We start from the raw sequence: 19802 nt of genomic DNA, 5'->3' as shown, positions 1-19802 counted from the left end.
ATTCTGGAGAGGGGAAGGAGTAGAGGGGGAGGGAGAAGTTAAGGTGGAGGAAGGAGTCAGGGAGGGGAAGGAACTAAGGGGAGGTGAGTACAGGGGGGGTTGGGGAGTACAGGTGGGGAAGGAGTTCTGGGGGGTGGGGTGGTGGAGAAGTGTTCCAAGAGGGGAAGGTGTTCATGGAGTGGAGGGAGTTCCATGAAAGGAAGGAGTTCCAAGAGGGGAAGGAGGTCCAAGAGGGGAAGGAGCTGGATTTGGGGTGGGATGAGGGGAAATGTCCAGGTGAACGTGCAAGGGAGGGCACTGTTGAGCCTATGACCACCTTCTGGGGAGCAAACTGAGGGTGGGCATGGTAGGAGGGAATGATGAGAGTGACCGAAGGCAAAGTGACCAGTCGGTTGGGAGGGTGAGGGTGCGATGGTATTGGTAGAAGGGATGGCAAGAGTGGCTTGGAGGCAGACAAGGATTCTGGGGATGGGAAGGATGAGGTTGGGGAGGTTAGTATGGATGGGGGTGGGATTTTTGGGAAGAAAGGGAACATACATGTTCACCTGGACATCCCCTAAAGAAAAGAGTTGTAGCTGGTATGTCACGGTGGGGAGATGGAAGGTTATGCCTTGGGGGGTCGACAGTGATGTGGGAAAGGAAATGGGTGATTGGGGGAGGGTGCAGGGTGAAGAAAAATGTAAGAGGCACCGTACTTGCTAAATTGAAAGTCATGGTGGGCGAGCACAGATGCTGCATGGGAGTGTGATCATGCAGGTCATGGAGATGCAGATCAGCTCAGATGGACAACTGAAAGTGAATCCTAGCAGGCAGCATTGAAAATGCTCAGGGCATTGAGATGAGTGTGATGTGAGAAGGATCCACGTGCATGGGAGAGTGCTTGTTTGAGGCTTCAAAAGGCCCTGCCACAGACACTTCTCCCTCCAGAATCACTCAATGGGCCAGCTGCTCTCTCTGCGGTGACAGAGAATGAGGTTGATGCCTCTTCCCCAGCTGTCCTCCGAGTTCCAGGGAGCTCAGCTGAACCTGCCTGCTGTGGACATGCGCCCATGTGGTGACCACCAGATTGTGAACCTGATCTATATCTAGGTCCCACCGAGGTGTGTGCCTCTGTGCTGGTGCAGGGTATGGGTAAGCGCTGTGATGGGTCTTCCAGGCTGCATGTTTCCAGCTCTTCAATGGAGGAGGAATCCTCTTGGCTGGAGGTAAGGACCTGGATGGATCTGAGGGGCTGGCTGGCTGAGGGTGTTTTTCGCTTGCAGAGCTCCCTGTGAACCAAAGTAGAGATAATTAGTGCATGGCAGCAGTGTTAAAAGCTAAAGAGAGAGTACTGACATTTGCGTTGAGAGAGGGATGATGTGATGCAGGATCCTCACATGGATGTTCGCCACCGATCTCACCATTGCTTCAGGCACGGTCCATGTCCTCACCAGTCAGTATGATGGCCCATTCCTCAAAGTGAGAGATGGGCCTAATGTGGGCCACTCCACCCCTGGTCTGGGACCTCTCCCTGCTTTTGTGAGCCAGCTTAACCTGCAGGAAAACAGATGGAAAGCGTGTGAGCAGGAGGTATGGCACTATGTGGAATGTTTGTGTAGTGAAAGGAGACATGGATGGGATGAGGACATAAGCTCAAGAAGATATGAGTCTGATGGAGATGTGAGGGTGTGTGTGAGAGTTAGTGGTGTTGTGCCCTGCGGTGTGAGATCCCTGTGGATGTGTGATGGGTTTGTGAGTGTGACAGTTGAGAGGGAAGAGAAGAGTGACTTACCCTGGCAGAATGGATGAGACCATTCATCCTGTTGCGGCACTGGGTGGCTGTCGTATTTTGCAGGGCATTAGCTCTGATGATTGCTGCCATTGCCTCCCATGCTGAATTGGTGACCTTGCTTGCTGGTCTTCACCTAGAGTGGGGGTAGAGGGCATCATGATGGGCCTGCACTGCACCTATTAAACAAGGGAGCAGTAGTTTTTCGGGGCCATGCCTTCTGTACAGCAGCCCTGGGCTGGAAGCACTGAGGAGTGTTCACACAGCTGCACCTTCAATATGGCGCCCAGTGTGATGAAGTGGCAAGGTGATGGCGTGGTGGGCGAATGAGAGCCTGTTCGCTATCAAAACAGCATGTTTCCCGAAAATGCATTACTAATGACGTGGGGTTGGGATGATACGGTATGAAAAGCCGTTATTGTGGCCAGCAGGTAAAACATCCTTCTTCCCGCCTGCTACTAAACTTAGTGCAAATCTGGGATGATTCTGCCCGAGGCGGGACTTTGTCTCCACAAGGACTGTGTGGTGGTCACTCCTACTGATACTGTCATGGACAGATGCACCTGCAGCAGGCAGGTTGGTGAGGATGAAGTCAAATATATTTTTCCCTTTTCTTGGTCCCCTCTGCTGCAGTTCCAGTCTAGCAGCTATGTCCTTTAGGACTCGACCAGCTCGATCTGTAGTGGTACTACCGATCCACCCTTGGTGATGGACATTGGAGTCCCCCATCCAGAGTACATTCTGCACCTTTGCCACTCTCACTATTCCCTCCAAGTGGTGTTCAACATGGAGGAGCACTGATTCATCAGAGCGGGGCGCAGTATGTGCTAATCAGCAGGAGGTTTTCCTTGCCGACATTTGACCTGATGCATCGAGACCTCTTGGGGTCCGGAGTCGATGTTGAGGACTCCCAGGGCAACTCGCTCCCGACTGTACACCACAGTGCTGCCACCTCTGCTGGGTCTGTCCTGCCAGTGGGACAGGACATACCCAGGGATGGTGATGGTGGTGTCTGGGGCATTACCTGTAAGCTATGATTCCATGAGTATGACTAGGTCACAGGCTGTTGCTTGGCTAGTCTGTGAGACAGCTCTCCCAATTTTGGCACTAGCTCCCAGATGTTAGAAAGGAGGACTTTGCAATGTCAACAGGGCTGAGTTCACCATTTCCATATTGTTCCTTTTAAGCTTTGTAGCTGTTTGATACAATAGAGGGCATTTAAGAGTCAACTACATTGCTGTGGGGGTCTGGAGTCTCATGTAGGCCAGACCAGGTAAGGATGGCAGATTTCCTTGCTTAAAGAGCATTAGTGAACCAGATGGTTTTTTTTAAATGACAGTCAATAATGGTTTCATGGTCATCATTTTACTTCTGATTCCTTGTTTTTATTGAATTCAAATTTCACCATCTGCCAAGGTAGGATTTGATCTAGGGTCCATAGATCACTAGTCAAATGACAATACTATTACACCACAGCCTGTACATTCCTATATGTTATCTCCAGTGCTGTCTCCTTTCCCCAAACTTCATGGACAAATTGTAGCAAGGAGTATGCTCAGGCAACCTGCCTCCAGTTCTTTGCCAACATTGCTCAGTGTTGGCTGCTGGTAATGTGCATGACCCTTCCTGTAATTTAGAATTCCCAACGGCGATGTTTCAAACTCCACTCAGTGCTTCCCACAATGCTGTGACTGGAATTCATTGAGCACTACCTAGGACTCTGTCCTTCCGGGAACATCAGAGGAAAATGGCAGCAAAGGTCAAACCAGAAACAATCTACGAACCAAACTTCTGGATCTACATGGGATGCTACTGCCACAACACTTGGGACCTCAACACTTACCTATCGTATTCTATAGCAGAATATTGTGCATCTGTCTGGCAAAGGTTACACACACACACCTTGCGGACACTCAATTGAACACAACAATGTGCATTATAACTGGAACTCCCTGCTCATCACCCCTCCCCTGGCTTTCTGTCCTTGCAAACATCACTCTGCCACATATCCGCTGACTGACAAAAACCCACAAGCTGGTTGAAACCATCCATGCTGCACCTCACTTACCATTCCATGATGACCTGCACTGCCCGCCTTGCTTCTCAGCACCCCATATGCAGCACCTCCTTGAGCAAGATCCTTTGGATCAAGGAAGGGGAAGCGTGGGAAATCAATAACAAGTTCGTTATGACAAAGTCTATCTGCCGAATGGCAGGCTTTGAAGCGTCGCAATGATGATGGTCCTTGCTAAACAGGTTCAGGGCAGGCCAGGCCCCGGTGCAACCAACCTCCACTGCTGGCACCTCATTACAAGCTTTGTACGCATTTGCGGAGAGACACAAACAATGCTGCACATTACCAAGGAGTGTCACCTCTACAGACTAAATGGTGGAGTTAAAATTAAACTCAGCGAATGTGAGGCTATCGCTTGGCTTTGGAGATTTGCATTCACTAAATAAATTAAAATAAACCGGGCACTTTGGGTTTGGGTTCAGAGGTGGAGATGGCAGAATACAAGACATTACACCAGAAGCCTGACATTTTCACATTACCGCTGAATATTCCCAACAATGGCTGACATGGCAGGAGGACATCCCAAATGAATGCAGCGGAAGGTAATTTAGACAATTAATTGGCCAATTGGCAGTGATTTTACAGGGTTTTTGATGTTATGAAAGGTGCATGGGAGCAGGACTTCGGAGCCTTGCCTGGTAAATGGAAGCATCAAGCAAGTGAGAGATCAATGCTGGCTTTCTCCAGCTGCCATCCAGAGAGCTAGCGTTGCATGCCAGGGAAGGCGGAACTGTGTGGGCATGGGGAAGTGAAGGCATGAAAGGGAGAGAAGGTGTCAGATGTTGCCAAAGTCCCATTATTACTTGAGCAGAAACAGGGGAGGGGGCATTTGCATATGAAGAACTTGGAAACTGAGAGAGGCTACCTGACATGGGTCTCATTCATCCAGGCTTTGAGGCTTCAGTTAGGGAGGAGGAGCAGAAGAGAGGGAGGGAAGAACAGCCACAGGCAGCTGGAGATCAGCAACCTTAGGGCCAACAAGAAGACCTCCTTCGGGATGGGGTTCAGGGGAAGGGTGCAGAGGAGCTCGCAAGCATCCTCCTGCATGCAAAATAGTATTTTCCACCAGACAGTGTTTACTGTCTAAGGCTCAGCTATCCACAAATATCTAAGCGGCAATGCCAGTGAAGACTGCGCCTCCCCAGCAAGGCTGCCTCTGATTTCTATGCCATGCTTCAGGACAAGCTGAGACCAATGGGAGATGGTGGGCAACCAATGTAAGTGGCATTGGAAAATCTATGCCTCCAAATCTTTACAGGGATTCGCTGAAGATATTTCTAGGATTTCGCAGGCCACAGTGCATTGATGAACAATGAGCACTGATGTCCTGTTCAGGAGGAATGTCGAGCACGTGCATTTTCATACCAATCTGGATCAGAATCAAAGATGGATGCATCTCATTGGGATGCAGCCATACTTCAGATAGGGTACGTTGCTCCCTGACCACATTTCTATCAATCGCTTCCTCCTTCTCCACTGAATTGACCCTCTCATGTTGCCACATGCTATGCCCAAAGGGAAAAGAGATATGGAGAACTCACCTTGGCAGGCTGAATAAGGTTATTGACATGCTTGTGGCACTGGATCCAGGATCTGAGGTTCTGGGGAGTGACTCCACAGCTGCTGACCTCTTCTGCGATCTCCATCTAGGCTTGCTTGATGAATCAGGCCGGTTTCCTACTCCTGTCCAAGGGGAAGAAGACTCCTGCCTTGCCCTTGCAGCCTGGAGGTGAATCTGCAGGGAGGCATTGCTGAGTCATGGGGCCTCCTGGGGTCTTCCTTCCATGCCATTCATGTTCCTCTTTCCTTCTTCTCTCAAGGTTTCCAGACAGTCCTCATTGCACTCAATGCTGACAACCCTTTAAATATGGTGCTGGCATCTCTTAAGGCATGATCTGCTGCTGTCTTTGCCATTTGTCTGAGGATCCCTGCTCCGTCTCAGAGGTGGGTGACTGTCCCCTGGTCATATCGCAGCTTGCTGTTCTTCGGCAAGACCTGCATGAGAAAACAGATAGATTAAAGGGTTATGTGTCCTTCCATTTAGCCCTACTGTGGAGCCCCATGTGTCCAGTGGTGGACACATGGACACTTTGTCTTATGTGTGTCAGGGGCTCTGTTGTGCTTCTGCATTTGACTACTCGCTCTGTTGGGTTTGCACTTATGCCTTGCCCTCAGTGATGGAGCAGGCGCTCTGCTGTTCTGCCAGTTCTAATGCCTCCACCACCACTCCATCAGTTGTCTGATCCTGCTCCTCCTGACTTTTAATTGACTGGCTGCTGGAAGATTGCATGTAGCCAGCCAATCCCCAGCCAAGCAGAAGTGGCTCCTGTTTCCAGTCCCGATATCAGGAGCTGTGGCCTTCTGCAAAACACAGCCCTGGGATGGATCACCCCCTCTCTTGCTCAGATTTAAATATATTTCCTGTTCAGTTCATTCCCTATCTAAACTTGTTCCTGAGTCACCTAGGTCCTCAAAATTTAAACCTATCACTTAGTCAAACTGGGTCACAATCTTTTCTTCAAGTCACTTTTTCTTTCTTTCCTTTCCTTTCTTAGACACACTGGTTGCCAATGAATCTTGATTTAATTAAGCTCCTGCTAAACGACTTGACACACGCTAATTTATACAAATTACAGTTTTAATTGTGCACATAAATAACACATTTTGTAGAATTCAGTTCATTTACATTAATTGTTGCTCTCCATTGCACTCTAATCATTGTTTTATGGCTGTTTAAACAGCTGCTTTATCAATGTTTTGCAAAGCAGTATCACTGTTGGATTTGTGCTGAACAATTGTTTCTTTCCCTTTCCTGGCTCAGTCAGGACTGCATCTGGCTTACATGAGGCTGTGAATGTTGATGCACACATAGGACAGGATTTTCCTGGCCTGGTGGAAATGGGGTTGGTCATGGGGGCCTGTTGCAGGGAAAATAGTGGGGAGCCATGTAGGGACAGCCCCCCAACGTGGGTTGGCTGCCTGCTCCAAGGACGAGGGCAGCCAATTAGTCCAATTAAGGCCACACTGAGGAGAGGTTTTGTACCATTGGAGGTATTTCACCAACTGTGGAGTGGCTCCCCACCATGTGCTAGAGCTGCCAGTTCAATCGAGGTTGCCCCGGAGGCAGGCTATTTGGAGCTGGAGGCTCCATGCACATTGACAGGTCCACGGGGATGAAAGACAGCAGAACTCTCAGTGAATAGGCCTGCAGAAACATTTCCCCTCTAATCCAATGTCCCTACCAGCTTTAGGAATCTTCAGTGCAGTCCTTCTGTGTCGGCCAGTAAGGGCACCCCCATGGTGAGGCACCCTCCTGGTTCGCGATCTGCTTCAGCAGTGCTTACCTCACCCAGTGGTGCTGCCAAAGCTCCAGAGCTGCTGGTCCTCTCACTGGGGAGCACCATTGGGAGCCTGCCTGTCACCCTTAACAAGATTGCGAGCTCAGGGTTGGCCGTTTAGGAGACAATCTCCCAGATGATTGTGCCACCGGTCTTGCTGCTAATAAGTGCAGTCTTGGGGCCCCCATTTCATCCCAACGTCATGGTCCTATAGCTAGCAGGAAAATTCAACCTTCGGTGAACACTTGATCCCAGCCAACCACCATATGTGCTATGCTATTTCCCGCTGGAGATTGACTAACTTAGGCATGCCACACTAAGATGGATCCCTTCCAATAGCCAATGGCTACACAGAGTTGGGGTATGAACATTGTTGGCAAGGCCAGCATTTGTCGTCCATCCCTAACTGACCTTGATGGTGGTGGTGAGCCACCTTCTTGAACCATTGCAGTCCATGTGATGTAGGTACACCCAGAGTACTTTTAGGAAGGAAGTTCCAGTATTTTAATCCCACAACACTGAAGGAACGATAATATAGTTCCAAGTCAGGATGGTGTGTGGCTTGGAGGGGAACTTGTAGGTTGTGGTGCTCCCATATGTCTGCTGCCCTTGACCTTCCAGGTGGTAGAGGTCATGGATCTGGAAGGTGCTGTTTAAAGGAGCCTCAGTGAGTTGCTGCAGTGCATCTTGTATTGTTGCCACTGAGTGCTGGTGGTGGAGAGAGTGAATGTTTAAGGTGCTGGATGGGTTTTTTTGTTCAGTGTCAAGCTTGTTGATTGCTGTTGGAACTGCACTCATTCAGGCAAAAAGGGTGGTCAACCTTCCAGGATTGGCTTGGAGCCTTCAGGAATTGAAGATCAATCTCAAGGACACTGTTATGTACAACCCTGGAGAAAATTAATATGGACATTAAAAAAGATTGTGTGTTTTTGTTATTTACTTTGAACATTTTACTTCACCAGATATAAAAATATTGAAAATGGAGGGAAATATATTGTTTGGTTAATTATCATACCTAGCACAAAAGAAAATGGTTGTGGTTGTTGGAGGTCAGTCATCTCAGTTCCAGGACATCACTGCAGGAGTTCCTCAGGGTACTGTCCTCAGCCCAACCATCTTCAGCTGCTTCATCAATGACCTTCCTTCCATCATAAGGTCAGAATTGGGGATGTTCGCTGATGATTGCACAATGTTCAGCACCACTGGCGGCTCCTCAGATACTGAAGCGGTCCATGTCCAAATGCAGCAAGACCTGGACAATATCCAGGCTTGGGCTGACAAGTGGCAAGTAACATTTGTGCCACATAAACGCCACACCATCCTGACTTGGAAATATATCGCTGTTCCTTCACTGTCGCTGGGTCAAAACCCTTCCTAACAGCACTATGGGTGTACCTACACCACATGGATTGCAGTGGTTCAAAAAGGCAGCTCACCACCACCTTCTCAAGGGCAACTAGGGATGGACAATAAGTCTGGACCAGCCAGTGAAGCCAACATCCTGTGAATTAATAAAAAAGAAGTCAAGCATCACCCAATGAGATAATGACTCTTTCTGCTTTCCAATTGATGTAGGAAGGCAGTACGTCACAAGGATGGATGTTTTGGCCGATTAATGGCTGGTTCTGGTGAGCAGGTCATGTGATGAAACCTCCAGGAATACATTTAATCACATTTGGCAACCCTACAGGCAAGTGGAGCGTATTCCATCACACTCCTGAATTGTGCTTGTATATGATGTACAAGCTCTGGGGAATCAGAAGGCAAGTTATTCATGGCAAAATTCAGTGGATCCGTGTAAAATAAAATGTTATAGTGGATGCATGAATACTTTCCTTGCAAGATGAATTCTGGGAGCAAACCTGGGCAGCTGCTGATATGTCTATGCTAAGATACAGAGATGTGAAACTTGAAAATTCTCTGTGGTAACGTAATTATTCAAGAGTGAATCTGTACTGGGTACGCATGGACTGATTTTTGCAATGTTCTGGATCACTGGAGTAACAGTATCTCTGGACATTGTGTGCTGTGATATAAGTTTCTGAAATTTTGTCTTGTTTGCTATTTTCATCTAAATTTTAAATGCCATTTTTTTGTATATCATCAGCAAATGGGTGCAATAATACTCTATGCACTTTAGCCTTGCTAAACTAATTAACCGAGACTGGAATCAAAATTTAGAAAATCCTGGCAGCCCTGGAGCGATTTAGAAACACCAGGAGGAGGGACATTGGAGGCACCCAAAATGTTTGGAAGACGTTAGATCACATTTCTTTTGCCCCTTACTTCCCAAAACTGATAGGGCACAGTGCCTTTTGTTATCATACTCTTAACTGCCTCAAAAGGCCCTTCCACTTCCCAATGCACAATCCCTGCAATCTCCTCCCCACTCCATAAACCTTCCATTCAAATACTTCCATACCTCAAGACCATCCCTCAAAAAATCTTAGGTTCTGCAATAACCTTTCATTATTACTGGAGCCCCTCTAGCATGCTTAGATATGCAAGGACCATGCCCTCTCTCCAGTTCTTTCAGACCAAGTGACCTCTTGCATCACCCCACAACTGTCCTCAATATTCCCACTGCACAGCACCCTCTCCAATCTTCACACACATTGAGGTTTCTCTTATTCCTCTCAGATTTCAGCTCGTACTGGGCTTGCGATCTACCTTCTAATCCGATTACATCCTTGCACCCACTTCTGAGAACTCCCAAAAACTGGGGTTGCTCTCTTAGAACTTCCTCACCCAGCTTTCAGAATGGAATAGCATGATTCTGAAGCTTCTCTGCCCACTCAAGCAACGTAAAAGCATGAAAGTGCCACCAAATGCTCCAGAACTTTTTACCCCTGGGTGCAGGCTGCAAATTAATGTGCATTTTAGAGGGTAGCTGAGCAATTGGATGACTGGGCAAGTTGTAGAATCCCTTTGCAAAAGGTGGTCGCTGGTGGAGGCGCTCACAGCCCCTTGCAATATCTTTATTAATGTTTGGATCAGTATCCTTCATGGTTCAAGCCAACAGTGCAGCCTTGCAGTGCAGGTTAAGGGAATGCCTGAGCTGAGAGTACAGCGTGCAGTCCAGCGGCCAAAGCTGCCGCCAATTGGTTAAGTGGAGTGGGGCGGAGGTGAGTGGGGTTTTGGAAAGCCATGAAGCGCACTACATACTAGCCAACCAAGTGGTGGCCAGTACTATTCTGCATACGTGAAGGGGCCTTCAGACTTAACCAAGATATGTTCTTAGAACACATATGCTAACTGATGTGCCTCTCTCTTTGATCCTATAAGAGAAGGACATCAGGATCATGGAGCATGGTGATTTTGCGATATGTCTCATGGCTTACAGGGAGCAGAGAAGAAAAAGGGGTGGTAGGGCCTGCTGCATACGCAGCTGAAGATCCACAGAGGGAAATCACTCATTGGTGCCTCGCTAGAGGAAGGGTCTATAGATGGTGCCTGTCATTCCTGTCGATGACCTGAGATCTGGGCAAATGCAATTGCTCTTGCATTCTGGCATTCGTGGTCCCAGGTGAAGATGTCGTCCATTACCTCATGGATGCAGTTGTGGGTGGAGGCTTGTGATATCCCACAGTGGTCACCTGTGGAGCACTTATTGGAGCCACTGGCATCAAAATTGAGTGCCGCGGTCACTTTCACAGCCTTGGTCAGTGGATGCCCTCCATGACCCTGTGGTGTCAAATTCTGCAGCAGCTGGCAGATGTGACTGACCAGTTCTCTAGACATGCGCAATCTTTGGCGACACTGGTTCTTGGTCATCTGCAGGAATGAAATGAAATCTGTACACCCTGGGTCTACCTGGGAGCCAACTGTGGCTCTTTGGTAGCATGTGCGGGAGCCCCGACCGCCTGTTCTTCCTGAGGGTGTTGCTCCTTCCTTTGCGCAGCCAGGCGCCTCAGTCACTCTCTTCACTGTCATCTTCGTTCTCTGCGTGCCACAAGGCATACAGCTAGTTCACCAGGCTCCATGCTCCTGATGTACTCCTCCTGCAGGATGAAAGAGAGAGATGTGTGAGTTAGCATGGGTGTACCTCTTCTTATCATGTCCATGGACAGTCTATACATGGCCCAGCCAGAACTGGATATGTTTTTGCACCTTGTTGTTGAATTCAGCAAGATCTGCAACAGTGCAGGGTTCCTCTAGCGTTAGGCATTGCAGGAGATGTTGCATATTCTGTGGCTCAGTTCCACAGTCACAAGTTGTTGGGCTGGTTGTATATCCCCATTTGCTTAGTGACACCTTTGAACAACCTACACCAGATGGGTGTACTAAGAACCTCTCTTAGTTAAATCTGAAGGCCCCTTATCACACCCTGGAGAGTGCTAGCCACCACTTGGATGGCCAGAGTTTAGTGCATTGCATGGCTGCCCAAAATCCCATCCACCTCAGCCCCACTCCACCTGACTGATTGGTGGCCGCTTTGCCCATTGGACTGCATGTTGTGCTCTCAGCTCAGGTGCAGCCATTCTCCTAACCCACACTGCATGGCTGCACTGTTAGCCTGAACTATGGGGGAGACTGGTCCAAACCGGAATGATGACATTGCAAGGGGCTGTGAGTGCCTCCACCTGTGACTGCTCCATGGCCAGCTTTAGCAAGGAGATTGTACAACGTGCCCAGTCGTCCAACTGTTCTGCAGTCCATTGAAACACTCATTACTTTGCAGTCTGTGCCCAAGGGGTGAAAAGCCCCAAAGTACTTAATAGCACTTTCATGCCTCTGTGTTACTTGAGTGGGCAGATAAACTAGAGGCCCGATTCCACGCATGTCAATGTGGCTGCATCTGAACTGTCTCAGCTGCAGAGGAATGGTCCCTTTATACAAGGTTTCCCTAATGTGTGGCCTCTTCCCTCTCCCCCACAACCCGCACATGCTTGTGCACTACTTTCAACAGCGGGGCAGCCCTTGCACCCACCCTCCCAAGTTGCCTCAATCACACAGTAGCCCTTGGCCAGCCCCCTTAAAGTCGCCTCAACCTTGGAGTCCAACAGGCGACCCTCACGAATGCTGCGAAATGTTACTGTGCGCTCACCTCCGAGTCCCCTTAAAGTGCAGCCCACCAAATGCATGTCTTTTACATGCACATTGGCATGGTGGGCGGATGATTCAGTTGGGGCTTGGGAATAATCCTGGTGGGCTGGCCTTATAATGATATGCAGATATATTACGGTGAGGTTCCCGATACTTCGGCAGCAAACGCGGCCCACCATCGACGGGCTGAGCAGATGATTACAAACCGCCAGCGGGCACGGGAAATTCCACCCTATGTTTCTTGCAAACCCATGTTGCAACCCTTCTTGTCCAATTTCCACCCCAGCCACAGCATCAGTGGAGTCCTAATTAAAACCACAAATGACCTTCTTCTTGACTGTAACAAAAACAGAAAATGCTAGAAATAGCAGGTCTGGCAGCACCTGTGGAGAGAGAAACAGCGCTAACATTCAGGTTAGTAACCTTTTAACAGAACTGGAAAAAATTAGACATAAAACAGGTTGTGAGCGAAGATGTGTATGCTTCAGATTTCCAGAATCCACAGTGTTTTGCATTCCATTGTGACCATGCTCGAGGTGCACTACTCCCCTTTGGCGTGATCTAAGTGCAAGCTGTTTTTATTTGCTCAACAGCTGGAAGAGAATTATAGGTTAGCATTGCAATTTAACTGTGTTCAGCCCTAAAACATTAAGCTATCTTTCTCTTTCAGATACTGCTTGATCACTGACATATTTTGTCCTTGTTCTATTTGTATTTTGGCCTCCCAACATTTCTGGACTCATGGGGGATGGATAGCTCCCTGTTTGCAAGTTACAAGGGTAGATTTTAAAACCCATATTATTCTTCTTTTATTACACTGTTTATAACTTTATAGACAGAGCGATAGATTCTTTTGCTGATTTACTGAAACTGAGCATATAATAAATTTACATCAACCTATGCAGAGAAATATATGACCATAATGTTCACATTTCTTTAGTTAAAATACAAGTTATTCACAGGAGACCATGGAAAACACATTCAGGATTTACCTGTTATGAGTTCACTGCAGTCAGCTGGCAAAAACTAAGTCCTCTTTTCATCTTTGGTGTTTACCCGCACTCTCAAAGAGCATCAAACTTTAGACATCAATATAAATTCACTATGAGAGCACATCCATTGACCTGAGTGCAGATCAGACAGCTTAAACCTTGTGTTTATGTTTTTTGTTAGTATCTTGTTTCCCCTATCAGGCTTCCACTGATATAAAAGAATACTACTTGTAAGAAAAGTTTTACATTTTTCTGTGCAAAATATCAGGGCTAAGGATCAATGTTTTACTTATGTACAGGGAAATGATAGGTTGTAAACACATACGGTTAGCTGCAATCAAAAGCTGACAGCTTAAGGGAACAGTAGCATGGTGGTAATGTTGAAAAGGCCCATTAATCCGAGGCCTGCACTAATGATCCAAAGACATGAGTTCAAATTCCACTGTTGCAGCAGGGAATTTAAATTCAATTAATTAAATAAACCTGGAATATAAGGTTAGTGTAAGTAATAATAACCAGGGGCCAGGATTTTTAGGATTGCAGGGTTTCCTTCCTACCATTGAAAGATGTCCAAGCATGCCACCTGCCTGGCAGCCATTTCACACTCCAACAAGCGTTAATTGGCTGGAGGCGGGACTTCTGCCCTTTCGGGCAGCTCTCTAGATCCAGCAACACCAGAAGCTTCAGCAGACAGGACTGGGATTGCAAGCCATCCCCAGGAGTTCAGGACCAGATTATCTTGGGGATCTCAGGGCAGGGTGGGGAGGTGAGCCACACAGGAGTGGGCAGATGGAGGTGGGAGAATTGCTGGAGAGGCCAGGCGGGTGATGGAGGACCTGCAGGGGCCTGTCTTGTTGGTGGGGGGGAGTGGGGGGGAATGGTGCGCCCATTGCTAAAAAGAGGCTCACCCCTTCCTGCCTGAGGTCTGAGCAGGGTTACTTTTCGGGCTTCCTCCCGTTCCTGAAATCCTCCCACCAGCCTGAAAATTAAGGTCGGGCAGAAAACGGCCATTAAGTGGTCAATAATTGGCTACTTAAAGTCCTCTTGCGGCATGGGCAGTCAGGCCGGCCTAGGCCTCACCTGACCCAGCGTAAAATTGCTGAGAGGTCAGAGTGGGTGGGAGCCCAGTGGGAAGGCCATTGTGAAATTTTACGCTCAACCCCCCACCTACAAACATGCTGGCCGGGGAATATAACATTCTGCCCCAGGAAACTACTAGACTTTCATAAAAGTCAAACCAGTTCACTAATGTTTTAGAGTCATTGAGTTATACATCACAGAAACAGGCCCTTCAGCCCATCGTGTCCAATCAGGCCATCAAGCACCTATCTATTCTCATCACATTTTCCAGCACTTGGCCTGTAGCCCAATATGCTTTTCAAGTTCTCCTTTAAGTACTTCTTAAATGTTGTGAGGGTTCCTGCCTCTATCACCCCCTCAGGCAGTGTGTTCCAGATTCCAACCACCCTCTGAGTGAAAATATTTTTCCTCAAATCGGCTCTAAACCTCCTGCCCCTTACCTTAACTCTATGTCCCCTGATTATTGACACCTCTGCTAAGGGGAAATGTTTCTTCATATCCACTCTATCTATACCTCTCATAATTTTGTATACCTCTATCAGTTCCCGCCTCAGCCTTCTCTGCTCTAAGGAAAACAACCCTTGTCTATCCAGTCTCTCTTCATAGCTGAAATGCTCCAGCCCAGGCAACATCCTGGTGAATCTCCTCTGCACCCTCTCCAGATCACATCTTTCATATTGGGGAAGGAAATCTCTCCTTAATAGTTTTTTTTATTCATTCATGGGATGTTGGCGTTGTTGGTTAGGCCAGCATTTGTTGACCATCCCTAATTGGCCTTGAGAAAATGGTGGTGAGCTGCCATCTTGAATTGCTGCAGTACCTGTGGTGTAGGTACACCCACAGTACTGTAAGGGAGGGAGTTCCAGGATTTTGACCCAGCGACAGTGATGGAATAGCGATATATTTCCAAGTTAGGATGGTGAGTGGCTTGGAGGGGAATTTGCAGGTGGTGGTGTTCCCATATGTCTGCTGCCCTTGTCCTTCTAGATGATAGTGGTGGTGGGTTTGGAAGGTGCTGTCGAAGCAGGCTTGGTGAGTTCTTGCAGTGCTTCTTGTAGATGGTACACACTGCTGCCACTGTACGTTGGTGGTGGAGGGAGTGAATATTTGTAGATAGGGTACCAATCAAGTGGGCTGCTTTGTCCTGGATGGTGTGAAGTTTCTTGAATGTTGTTGAAGCTGCACTCATCCAGGCATATGGGGAGTATTCCATCACATTCCTGACTAGTGCCTTGTAGATGATGGACAGGCTTTGGAGAGTCAGGACGTGAACTACTAGCCACAGGATTCCTAGCATCTGACATGCTCTTGTAGCCACAGTATCTATATGGCTAGTCCAGTTCAGTTTCTGATCAATGGTAACCCCCAGGATGTTGATAGTGGGGGATTCAGTGATGTAATGCCATTGAATGTCAAGAGGCGATGGTTAGATTCTCTCATGGTGGAGATGGTCATTGCCATCTTCACTTGTGTGACATAAATGTTACTTGCCACTTTTCAGTCCAAGCCTGGATATTGTCTAGGTCTTGTTGCATTTGGACCTGGACCGCTTCAGTATCTGAGGAGTTGTGAATGATGCTGAACATTGTGCAATCATCAGTGAACTTGTGACCTTATGATGGAAAGAACGTCTTTGATGAAGCAGCTGAAGATGATTGGGCCTAGGACACTACTCTGAGGAACTCCAGCAGTGATGTCCTGGAATTGAGATGATTGACCTCCAATAGCCACAACATTCTTCCATTGTGCTAGGTATGACTATTAATCAACCAGCGGAGAGTTTTCCCCCTTGATTCCCATTGGTTCCAGTTTTGCTAGGGCTCCTTGATGTCACGCTTGGTCAAATGCTGCCTTGATGTCAAGGGCAGTCACTCTCACCTCATCTCGGGAGTTCAGCCCTTTTGTCCGTGTTTGAAGGTTGAAATTATGTCAGGAGTTGAATGAGCAGGCTATTGCTAAGTAAGTGCTGCTTGATAACACTGTTGATAACCTCTTCCAACTCTTTACTGATGACGGTGAGTTGAATAATGGGGTGGTAATTGGCTGGTTTGGATTTGTCCTGCTCTTTGTGCACAGGACATACCTGGGCCACTTTCCACAATGCCAGTGTTATAACTGTACTGGAGCAGCTGGGCTAGGGGGCGCAGAAAATTCTGGAGTACATATCTTCAGTACTATTGCTGAAATATTGTCAGGGCCCATAATCTTTGCAGTGCCTTCAGCCCTTTCTTGATATCACATGGAGTGAATCGAATTGGCTTAAGACTGGCATCTGTGATGTTGGGAGCTCTGGAGGAGGCTGAGATTGATCATCCATTCGGCATTTCTGGATGAAGGCTGTTGCAAATACTTCAGCCTTATGTTTTGCACTAATGTGCTGGGCTCCCCCATCATTGATTTGTAAAGCCTGCTCCTCTCATGAATTGTTTAACAGTCCACCACCATTCACGACGGAAGTGACAGGTCTGTTGAGCTTGGATCTGATCCGTTGGTTATGGGATTTCTTAGTTCACTTGCTGCTTATGCTGTTTGGCATGCATGTATTCCTGTGTTGTAGCTTCACCAGGTGACACCTCATTTTTATGACACCTCATACCTGGCCATATGTCACTCGACATTCACAGAAAGATGGTTGGCTTGTAACTCCCCTCTGAAAAAGCCTAGTTGTAGCAAGCAAACCATTATGAAAGCATTTAATAAGAATAAAACTGGACAGATTATCTGACATCTACCTAGGCACCCAACACAACAAAGGCACACCCTGAAGTAAGCATGCACAAAGACAGCAGCTCGTTACTGAGTGCAATTTGTCAGAGTGTAAACTTGGGTATTTGGTGAGTGAGGGAATTTTAAGGATTAATTTTCAGGGTTGATCTCTTTCTAAACTCTAGACTAGTGTGCATTTAGGATTTAACTACAATTTACTGTTAAAGTTGTTTCTTTCTGTCTTCATCAGGGATAAGCAAGTTCCCTACAGGAGAGATAGCTGCAGTTACTTGATTAGGTAGCTAGCTTGGACTAGACTCTTTAGCCAGTAGTGCTGAATCATCTGTGTAGAATTTCAGCTAGGATAAAAAGAAGTGGTCTTGCTAAGTGCCTCAAGTAAGCAAGCACAAAGACAGCAGCTGGTCACTGACTGCAGCTAGTCACAGAGAGTAAGCTTGGGATTATGGTGAGTGGGGCAATTTGGTGCATTGAGGGAGGAGGTGCTGTTCATTTAAGTGTCTACCTTAACTGAGAGTTTAAAAGATCATGGAGAGTGGAGGACCAGGTTAAAAGAGCTAGGGGACTCAGTCTGTGGACCAGCTGCATTGTGAGAAAAATTCAAAGTGTGATATCAGAACTGTTAAGTGATTGGTCGGTGAGTATTTTGCTCATTTATCTTTCAAAACTCTGGTAATTTAGTAGTACTTGTAAGCTTTTATTAGTGGTAATAAAGTTTACCAGCAGTAGCAAAGCTTATTAGGAACAGTAGGGTCTTGGTTTCTAGTCTCCAGGTTAATAACGAAAAATCTTTAAAGTAAAGTTAAGCCATGGCAAGGCAGCTTGGCAACATGGAATGTCCATACTGTAATATGTGGAAAGTCTTGGATGCTTCCTGCGGCCTAGATGACTACATGTGCAGGAAGTGTCACTAGCTGCAGGAACATGAGCTCTGGGTTTCAGAATTGAGTGACAGCTGGAGTCACTGTGACACATCCATGAGACTGATAACCATGTGGATAGCATGTTTAGGGACCACAAGTTAAGAGAGTAAAGGCAGAGAGGGAATGGGTAACTGCCAGATGGCCTAGGAGGACCAGCCAGGGAGTGTAGGAGATCTCTGAGTCCATCTTGCTCTAACCTGTTTTGAATACTGGTGAGAGTGATCTTCAGAGAAGTGCAGCCAGAACCAAGTCCATGGCATCATGGGTGGCTCAGCTCCACAAGAGAGGAGAAAGGTGAATGGGAGAGCAATAGTGGTAGGGGATTCAATAGTTAGTGGAACAGACAGGCGTCCCTGCGGCCATAGACATGACACCAGTATGATATGTTGCCTCCCTGGTGCCAGAGTTAAGGATGTCTCTGAGCAGCTGCAGGACATTCTTATGGGGGAGGATAAACAGCCAGAGGCTATGGTCCACATCAGCATCAACAGCATAGGTAGAAAGAGGGATGATGTTGTGAAAACAGAGATCAAGGAAAAAAAGTAATAAGCAGGACTTCAAAGGCAGCTTGGCAACATGGAATGTCCATACTGGACATCTCAGGATTACTTCTAATGCCACGTGTTAGTGAGTACAGAAATAGGAAGATAGAGCAAATGAACGCATGGCTGGAGAAAAGGTATAAGAGGAAGAACTTTGGATTTCTGAGACACTGGGCAGACAGGTTACACCTTTTCTTTTATTCATTGGATGTGGGCATCACTGGCTTGGCCAACATTTATTGTCCATCCCTAATTGCTTTTGCTCAGAGGGCGTTTAAGAGTCAACCACATGGCTGTGGGTCTGAAGTCACATGTAGGCCAGATCAGGTAAAGGCAGCAGATTTCCTTCCCTAAAGGGCATTAATAAACCAGATGGATTTTTACAACAATCGATAATGGTTTCATTATCATCATTAGACTTTTAATTCCAGATTTTTATTGAATTCAAATTCCACCATCTGCCATGGTGGGATTCAAACCCAGGTTCCCAGAGCATTACCCTGGGTCTCTGGATTACGAGTCCAGTGACAATACCACCTCGCCACCGCCTCCCTGTAACCTTGGAATACTGGGACTAACATCCTTGCCAGGAAATTTGTTAGTACTGTTGTGGAGGGCTTAAACTAGCTTGGCAGGGGGATGGGAACCTGAGAGGGAATTCAGATAGGAGAGAAACAAAGCTGGTAATAGTAGGAAGAAAAAGTCAGAAGTGAAATGGGAAGGCAGTGGAAACAAAGGCCAGCATCAAATAGGTCCTAAGTACGGAAAAATGTTAAAAAGGCAAAATTAAAGGTACTCTACCCGAATATATACAGCATTTGCAACAAGGTAGGTAAATTGACAACACAAATAGAAGTAAATGAGTATGATCTAATTGCCATTACAGAGACATGGCTGCAGGGTGTCCAAGGCTGGGAACTAAATGTTCAAGAGTATTCAATGTTTAGGAAGGATAGGCAAAAAGGAAAAGAAGGTGGGTTAGTGCTGTTAATAAAGGATGAGATCAGTACATTAGTGAAAGAGGATCTTAGATCAAGATGTAGAATCAGTTTGAGTGGAGCTAAGAAATAGCAAGGGACACCGAACATTGGTGAGAGCTTGTCGAGGAATCAACATGGGATTGGGCATTTCAGATCTAGTATTGTGCAGTGAGAATGGGTAATTTAACAATCTCCTAGCAAACAAGCCTTTAGGGAAGAATGACCATAATATGATAGAAGTTTACATTAAGTTTGAAAGTGATATGGTTCAGTCCGAAACTAGGGTGTTAAATCTAAAAAAAGGGAACTACAAAGGTATGAGGGGCCAGTTGGCT

Source organism: Carcharodon carcharias, chromosome 3 (genome assembly GCF_017639515.1).
Source record: "Carcharodon carcharias isolate sCarCar2 chromosome 3, sCarCar2.pri, whole genome shotgun sequence".
NCBI lineage: Eukaryota > Metazoa > Chordata > Chondrichthyes > Lamniformes > Lamnidae > Carcharodon > Carcharodon carcharias.
This window is presented reverse-complemented; position numbering follows the sequence as displayed.